Raw genomic sequence first — 7,935 nt, 5'->3', positions numbered from 1 at the left:
AAGTTATCTTTGGATCTTGAGAATCGCAAAACTCCCCCAACCAAGCCATCTATTGAGGAGACGCCGGTGTTGGAGTTGAAACCACTTCCTCCCCACCTCAGGTATGAATACTTGGGCCCTAATCTCACTTTGCCTATTATTCTTTCATCTTCTTTGACTAACGTGCAGGTTGACGCCACTTTGGCGGTTCTACAAAAATGCAAGAGGGCAATTGGATGGACATTGGCGGATATACGGGGCATAAGCCCCGCCGTTTGCATGCATAAGATCATATTGGAGGAGGATGCGAGGCCCTCACTTGACCACCAAAAGAGACTCAACGAAGCTATGCAAGAAGTGGTCAAAAAGGAAGTTATCAAGTGGCTTGACGCCGGTGTAGTGTATCCTATTTCTGACAGGTCATGGACTTCTCCGGTGCAATGCGTACCGAAGAAGAGCGGGATGACTGTGGTAACCAATGCCAACAATGAGTTGATTCCTACTCGGACGGTGACAGGATGGAGAGTTTGTATGGACTATAGAAAGCTTAACAAGGTGACTCGAAAGGATCATTTCCCGTTACCGTTCCTCGACCAAATGCTTAATCGTCTTGCGGGTCGGTCGTTCTATTGCTTTTTAGATGGGTATTCGGGGTACAATCAAATTCTCATTGCCCCAGAAGATCAAGAAAAGACGACCTTTACATGTCCCTATGACACATTCGCATTTTCGAGAATGCCGTTTGGATTGTGTTATGCCCCAACGACCTTTCAACGATCAATTTTCACCGACATGGTGGAAGATATATTGGAGGTCTTTATGGATTATTTTAGCGTGGTGGGAAACTCCTTTGAGGAATGTTTGACAAATTTGGACCGAGTGTTGGCCCGATGTGAAGATACAAACCTAGTCCTCAATTGGGAAAAATGCCATTTTATGGTAGAAGAGGGTATTGTATTGGGTCATAAGATTTCGAAGAAAGGTATTGAAGTTGACAAAGCCAAGATTGAAGTCATTTCAAGGTTACCTCCCCCTACTTCTGTCAAAGGGGTGAGGAGCTTTTTGGGGCACGCGGGTTTCTACCGAAGGTTCATAAAAAATTTCTCTAAGGTAGTTAATCCGTTGTGCAAGTTATTAGAGAAGGAGGCCTAATTTGTTTTTGATGAGAAGTGCATGGAGGCTTTCGAGCTGCTAAAACACAAGTTGACAACAACCCCAATCATTATCGCACCCAATTGGAGCTTGCCATTTGAGATCATGTATGACGCTAATGATGTTGCGGTAGGGGCGGTCTTGGGACAAAGAATCAACAAGATGTTCCATCCGGTGTACTACTCAAGCAAGACGATGAATGAAGCTCAAAGAAACTATACAGTCACCGAGAAGGAATTGCTAGCTATTGTGTTTGCCATGGAAAAGTTCTGACCGTACCTTATGGGGGCCAAAGTAATTATCCATACTGATCATGCCGCCCTTAGGTATTTGATGACCAAGAAAGATTCAAAAGCAAGGTTGATGAGATGGGTGCTTCTTCTTCAAAAGTTTGATCTCGAAATTGTGGACCGCAAAGGAAGTGAAAATCAAGTGGCGGACCACTTGTCCCGCTTGGAAGAAGAGGGGAGGCCTTCTGACGGCCTTGAAATCAATGATGCATTCCCGAATGTATCTATGCATGATATGGCGTGGTTTGCTGATGTGGCAAATTATCTTGTGACCGGTATAATCTCGTATGAGCTCTCTTCTAACCAAAGGAAGAAGCTCAAGCGGGATAGTTTGGATTATTATTGGTATAAGCCATATTTGTTCAAGATTTGCACCGATGGTGTGATTCGCTGGTGTGTCCCGGAAGAAGAACAATTGAGTAATTTGGAGGATTGTCATTCCTCTCCCTATGGTGGCCATCATGGCGGGGTGAGGACGGCTTCTAAGGTGCTTAGTTGCGGTTTTTATTGGCCCTCCTTGTTTAAAGATGCCAGTGATTTTGTCAAGAGATGTGATGAATGCCAACGAACCGATGGGATTTCTAACAAGGATGAGATGCCTCTTAACACAATTCTAGAGGTAGATATTTTTGATGTGTGGGGTATCGACTTTATGGGGCCGTTCGTGAGTTCTTGTGGGAACACCTATATCTTGGTAGTGGTTGATTATGTGTCGAAATGGGTCGAAGCCGTAGCTTTGCCCAACAACGAAGCTCGAAGTGTGGTGGCATTCTTGAAAAAGAGTATCTTCACAAGGTTTGGCACTCCACGTGCTATCATTAGTGATGGTGGCTCTCATTTTTGCAACCGGGCTTTTGATTCATTGCTTGCCAAGTATGGTGTAAATCACAAGGTGACCACTCCTTATCATCCTCAAGCGAGTGGTCAAGTTGAGGTTTCCAACCGAGAGATCAAGAACATGCTATCCAAAACTGTCAATGCCAATAGGACCGATTGGTCGAAGAAACTAGATGACGCTCTTTGGGCCTATCGGACAGCTTACAATACCCCGATTGGTATGTCTCCATCTCTGTAAGCTTGTCATATTCCGGTGGAATTGGAGCATAAGGCTATGTGGGCCTTGAGAAAATTGAACTTAGAATGGGATGTCGCTACGAATCTCTGGGTTGAGCAACTCAATGAGCTAGACGAGTTTAGATTTCATGCCTACTCCAGCTCGTCCTTGTACACGGACAAGATGAAGTATCTTCACAATAAGTATGCCCGGCGGAAGGAATTCAAAGTTGGTGACATGGTTCTTTTTTTCAACTCCCGGTTGAGGTTATTTCCGGGAAAGCTTAAGTCTAAGTGGAGTGGTCCATTTGAAGTTGTCGGTGTAACCCATTCGGTGCTATTGATCTCAAAAACAAAAATGGTGAAGTTTTCCGGGTCAATGGGCATCGTGTCAAGCATTACTTGGGAAAGTTTGATGATAGTACCGTGGTGGCACTCATTCATTTGAAGTGACTTTGATGGTAACATGCGTTGTACCGCGACGTTAAATCAGACGCTTCTTGGGAGGCAACCCATGTCTTTTGCTTTCTTTTTGATTTCTGTGGTAGATTAGGATTTTTGAGCTAATGGTTTGTGAGATGTTGTAGGAATTGCGATTGAACTAGTGCGAAAACAATTGTGTAAAACAACAGTCTCTGAACAGTGACTGACGCGACCGCAATCCCACTTTGCGCGGTCCGCACCGGCCAAAAAAATTATTGCCAAGTCTCTGAACTATGTTCACGCGGTCGCGTCCCACTTTGTGCGGTCCGCGTAGTACTCATGCGGTCGCATCCCATTTTATGTGGTCCGCGTGCTTTCGCTGCAGCTTCAGGTATAAAGGTTAAACCCCAGTGCGACTGGACGGTAAGTGATGGGCCCCCCTTGTTTCCTATAAATAGACCATTAGGGTCTTCAGTAGAACCTTTCGCCAAAATTCACTCCTGAGCCCTAAAAGTTACTGTTCACCTTCAGAGATCCTTCTTAGTGTTAATATCAACGGAATTTCTTCGCTTTCCTCGTAACATATCTCTCACATTACTCTTTACTTAGCATTAATTTAAACTTTATACATGTTCCCCTAGTCATAACTTCTTCAATTTTTCTTTTTTCTTTTTATTTTTTCATGATTGGGATAGTTCTATAGTGTTCTTGTTGCTCTTTGAAATAATGGGCATGTTATAAATGAGTAGGGACAAAGTAGGATGCTAAAACATGAAAAATTTGAGCTTAGTAATTAAAGCCCTAGTTGCCCCTGTATTTTCAGCTCAGCGCGGCCGCGCACCCTTTTGTGTGGTCCGCGCCATACCCCACACGGCCGCATCAGTCTGTTACGCGGTCCGCGTAAACCTTGAGCCGAAAGGTTGATTCTCTCAGCGCGGCCACATGCCGGGTTTGTGCGGTCCGCGCCATGCTTCATGCGGCCGCATTCCATGTTTGCGCTGTCCGCATGGGTGAGGTTCGGAGGTCACCACTTTTCAATATTATGGCCAATGCGGCCGCATGACCAGTTTGTGCGGACCGCGTTGGCTCCTATGTGGCCGCGCACCCTATTCATGCGGTTCGCATGATTCCTAATCAGAGAGGTGTTGAATTCCAAAGTTGGTCAGTGCGGTCCGCATGCCTTGTTTGTGCGGTCTGCACTGCTGTCAGCTATTCTTTATCTATGTTTCTGTTCTGTACTTAAACTCTGCAACTGCCTGAACTAACAATGTTAGAATTATTTGTGTGCAGAAAAATGGTTAAACAACGAGGTCGTGGAGCTAAACAGCCCGGATGAGGAGGTGACCCCTCCCAGGGAGGTAAAACTAAATTGAAGAAACTCACTCCCCAATCAAAGCTAAAAACAAGAAAGCAGGTGGTGAGTGCTGAAGAGCAGTCAGGGAGTGAGTACCTCCCCTCCTAGGATTTCTCAACGGGTTCGTGGAAAGCCCCCGCAGGCACTGCTAAAGCTCCAATTATTATACAACCTGAGTCGTCTAAGGGCTCAGAAGCAGGCAGTACCAAATACTCCACCTCCCCCACAGCTTCAGAATCCGGGGAAAGTGCAGAAGACAAAAACAAGAATGATGAGGAGGTCCCGGACAATGGGGTACCTAGAGTTAGGGGAATTGAAAGAAGTAGAAACCCAGCTGTATGGCAGGACAGATTTGTCAGCGAGGTAGCCTTTCATAAATTTCGGGAAGTGTGGCCAAAGAAGAAGCTGATTCCAGAAAGAAGAATAGTCACCCGGGATTTGTTACCCTACCTTCCCAGAGTCTATGATCAATTTCTTACTAGAGTGGGGTGGGATTTCTTTAAAGATAAGCTGATCGATGCATATGAACATATGGTGAAGGAATTCTACTGCAATGTAGCCCACACCAAAGAAGGGTCAATTGCAACCAAAGTGCGGGATAAGACGAAAGTGTTTTCGGCAGAGGCGTTGAACGAATATTTGGGTTTCAACGAGGAGGATGACGCTTTGTACAAAGAGAAATTAGCATTGAAAGAGGAAGCTCGTCCTTGGGTGGCACAGTTCTTAGCTCAGCCGGGTACCATTCCGGAATGGATTCAGGTGGGGAAGAAAATACTAAGAAAGGACCTTAATTTTGAGGCGAGAGGATGGTTAACTTTTGTATGCAACAGGTTGAACCCTTCGTCCCATGACCAAACCATTCCAATCGCCCGAGCGGTTATCATTGCGTCCATTATGGCAGGTTTCCCCATCAATGTGGGGAATGTTATGTACAATGTGATCACATCCACTGCAATTGATACGGACAGAAACTACCTCTACCCGAACACCCTCACAATGTACTTTGAAGATGCAAAGGTAAAAAAATACCCCTTCGACGTTGAAGTCCGGTCGGTGTCCCCGTTCTCATGGTTTAATATTCAGGGGTCGGACAACCCGAAAAGGGATAAGAAGGGAAAAGCATCCACCTCTGCCTCGACTGGCCAGTCTGAGGAGCCAGTTGCGGTAGAAGCCTCTGTTGAGCCACCCACTCCCGCTGCCACTACTGTTCCGGATATCCCATCCTCCTCTGCGGTTTCCCACCTCCAAATCCAACCCTCTCACGACCCAACAATTAGCAAAGACATTGGCCAGTTTGAACAACTAGATGTCAGTCTCGACATCCAAGTTGTCCACTTTGGCTACCACAGTTGCGGCCCAGTCTGTTCCAGCTATAGTTAAGATTCCTCAGTCCATTGAGGAGACATTGAAGACACTCCTGGCCAACCAGGAGAAGATTTTGGCTACTCAGGCTGCCTTGACAAAGGCAGTTGATGCACAGGGCAAAGCTCTAAAGGAGCTTGCCCGAGAACATAAAAAGATGAGAAAATCCCGGGCATCCAAGGATGAGGTGAAGGAGCTCCGAGCTGAGGTTGACAAGCTAAAGGCAGACCAGCTGCCTTTAGACTTGTTCTTTGATGAGTCAGCACCTCCACCATCAGTAGTTGTACCGGAGCCACAGCAGGAGGAGGAGCCTAGGCACCCAAAGAAGAAGAGGAAGCTTCCTAGCACTGAGGGTGTTGTGATAGAGGTAGCACAGGTTCAGAAGGATACTTCTAGTGCTCCACCATATGTTCAGCCGTTCCATGACCCTGCCCCTGTCCCAGCAGCAGAGCAGCAGCATGCCGGAAACCAGTCTGAGGTTCCCGCCAGTACAGAGGACCAGGGGACCACTGATCAGCCCATGACAACGGATCAGGCTTGAGGAGCCACTCTATATCCTTTCTCTGTTTATATGCTTATTTTGGTAGTTGGCATTGGGGACAATGCCAGCTTTTATTCGTGGGGGTGCTCCCTACTATTTTGTATTTTGATGGTTGATACATTTGGGATGACTGTACATATTCATTTGATTTTTAGCTTATGTTGCTAGTTGATAGTTGACCTATATATAACTTTTCATTCTAGTTACTTTTCTACTTTATGTACATATTCATTCCCCCCGTTGTATATTCTACTCCCCTATTGTACATATTCATTCGATTCTTTTTTTTAATTTTTGTTAAAATTTTTTTGTTTGTAGCTTCATAGTAAGCTTGTAGCCTTTTTGTTTTGTTTTGGCATTTGCAATAAGCCCTTGGTTTTCTTAATGCCACGGTTCTTTCCAAGGGTAGAGTGTTGTGCGAACCGGGTGGCTCTTCCCAATGATAGATGGCGTGACAACCTTCTTAAGGGTTTGAGTCCGTTTTTGATTTTTCGTTTTTTTGATTTTCAAGTTTTGCAGTCAAGGATACCTCAGGCAAAGTTTCACTTGGACCTAACACATTTGCCTTTGATCCCATGGTCAAAGATATAATGTTGTGCTTAGGATGGTGAAAGTCGTGGTCTTGAGACTCTTGTGTTGACCAAACAGTCATCATGTGGTCGTATTGAACCATTGTGCGCTTGAATCGTAATTAAGGTCGTTGTGGGCCCTCGACTCGACATCTTTAGCAATCCTTGAGTGTGTGTGGTGAGAATTCGATTTGCGAGTCCAGGTCCCGAGCCGATGGTCTAAAACTTGCCCCGAATGTTTGTTGAGGCGAAATCTTAGGTGAAATTTGGCTTGAGAAGTGATTGTAGGCTCTCCTTGATCCAAAATTCTAAGACTGAAAAATTCCATGACCTACCAATGAAATGATCCCTAGTTAACCCTTTTGAGCCTTGAACCTTCTTCTTTCAAGAACCAAAGCTACAAGCATATACCCGTTCTTAACGATACCCTCTCGTGGCACCCAATTCTTCCCTTGAGTAGATGGCAAACGTCTAAGTTTAGGGGGGAGACAAGAAAGACAACAATGTGGTAAAAAGGTACAAAAGCAAAAAGAAAAAGAAAAGGTAAGACAAAAAGAAAGACCCAATTGAATAAGGTCAAAAAAGGGATTCAAAGAAAACAAAAGTGAAAAAGGGTGTGGAAAAAGTAAAAAAGGAGAAATGTGTTGAATTGCATGAAAAGGGTGACATTGTGTCTCTCTAACCCCTTGAAAAAGAAGTGAATACTCAAATGAGTCAAGAAAGTGTGCCGAAATGAATCAAAAGAAATGTTTAAGGGAAGATTGAACTCACTTGAACAAAATTATGTCCTACCCTTACCCAAAAGCCTTCACAATGACTCCATAAAAGCCCTAAATGATTTTGAGTTGAAAGGAACCTACATTAGTGGATACTTACATAAGGGGCAAGCATATGGTACTTAGAGCCGGACTTGTGGTCTCTTCCTTGAGAGAGATGAGTTGAGAGAGATGAGTGGAAATCCATCAACCTCGGTTTGTGTGATAATACTCAAAAAGGTGAGGTTCGCTTAGGGAGAGTTGAGGGTGTTTGAGTTTGGGTTCCACAATGGCCAAGGTAATTGAGAAAAGTTCTTTGATGAAATGTGTCAACTCTTGAAGCTCTTGTGTCACACTTGATCCACAAGCTTTCAAAGTTTAAATGTGTTAATGATTCATTCGCATTGAGGGCAATTGTTAGTCCCAATTGGCACTAGTTGAGGTTACTTTAGGATAA

This window comes from Nicotiana sylvestris, chromosome 7 (genome assembly GCF_000393655.2).
Source record: "Nicotiana sylvestris chromosome 7, ASM39365v2, whole genome shotgun sequence".
In the NCBI taxonomy this organism is placed as follows: Eukaryota; Viridiplantae; Streptophyta; class Magnoliopsida; order Solanales; family Solanaceae; genus Nicotiana; species Nicotiana sylvestris.
This window is presented reverse-complemented; position numbering follows the sequence as displayed.